The sequence below is a fragment of the Ovis canadensis genome, chromosome 2 (genome assembly GCF_042477335.2).
Source record: "Ovis canadensis isolate MfBH-ARS-UI-01 breed Bighorn chromosome 2, ARS-UI_OviCan_v2, whole genome shotgun sequence".
Taxonomy (NCBI): Eukaryota; Metazoa; Chordata; class Mammalia; order Artiodactyla; family Bovidae; genus Ovis; species Ovis canadensis.
The window spans coordinates 216,262,290-216,263,074 of NC_091246.1; the positions used below are offsets into that span (position 1 = coordinate 216,262,290).

At 37.5% G+C, this 785-nt stretch overlaps 1 non-coding gene across 1 annotated transcript; it reads right to left on the reverse strand.

Annotated features, from left to right (window-relative positions):
- Positions 1 to 272: 272 nt before the first annotated feature.
- On the reverse strand, positions 273 to 378 carry LOC138434787 (U6 spliceosomal RNA). Its single transcript, XR_011254868.1, has one exon. It is a non-coding gene; the product is annotated as a U6 spliceosomal RNA (small nuclear RNA).
- Positions 379 to 785: the final 407 nt, after the last annotated feature.

Genomic DNA, 785 nt, shown 5'->3' on the forward strand with positions numbered 1-785 from the left:
TATTGATTCTTCTAATCCAGGAACATGATATATCTTTCCATATGTTTATGTCATCTTCAATTTCTTTCATCAGTGTTTTGTAGTTTTCTACATACAAATCTTTTGTCTCTTCAGGTAAATTTATTCTTCAGTATTTTATCATTTTTGTTGCAATGGTGAATGGGATTGTTTCTTTAATTTCTCTTTCTGAGTTTCATTTTTAGCATATAGGAGTGCAAGGGATTTCTGTATGTTAATTTTTTTATCCTGTGAATGTGCTATATTCATTGATTACAAATATGGAACACTTCATGAATTTGTGTGTCATCCTTACGCAGGGGCCTTGCTAATCTTCTCTGTGTTGTTCCAATTTTAGTATATGTGCTGTGAAGCAAGCACCCCAGAGAGTTCTATGTGTGAAGATTTTACTGGAGGAAATTCCTGTGGGAAAGTGAAAGAGTTTAAGCTTCCACAGGCAGTCCAAGGCCCTTTAAGGAGGAGGTGATCATTCTCTCTCATACTTTCTTTAAGTCTTGTGCAACAATGTATCTTACCCAAGAACTGGCCTTTCTTTAGGTCCAGAACTAATGATCACACAGCACAGGGTCTTACTCATGGAAATGCTTTTCTTAGGCTATGTGTTAATGATTATAATTGTAACAAATCTTGCCTGGGAACCTCTTTCTCAAGACTTGTACCCCTGATTACACAGCAACAGCATATCTACCCCAGAGATGTTGCTGGGAACCTGTTCTCCCAGGCTAATTTTGTGCCAAAGTTATCTCAGGAAGTGTGCCTTGGGAAAG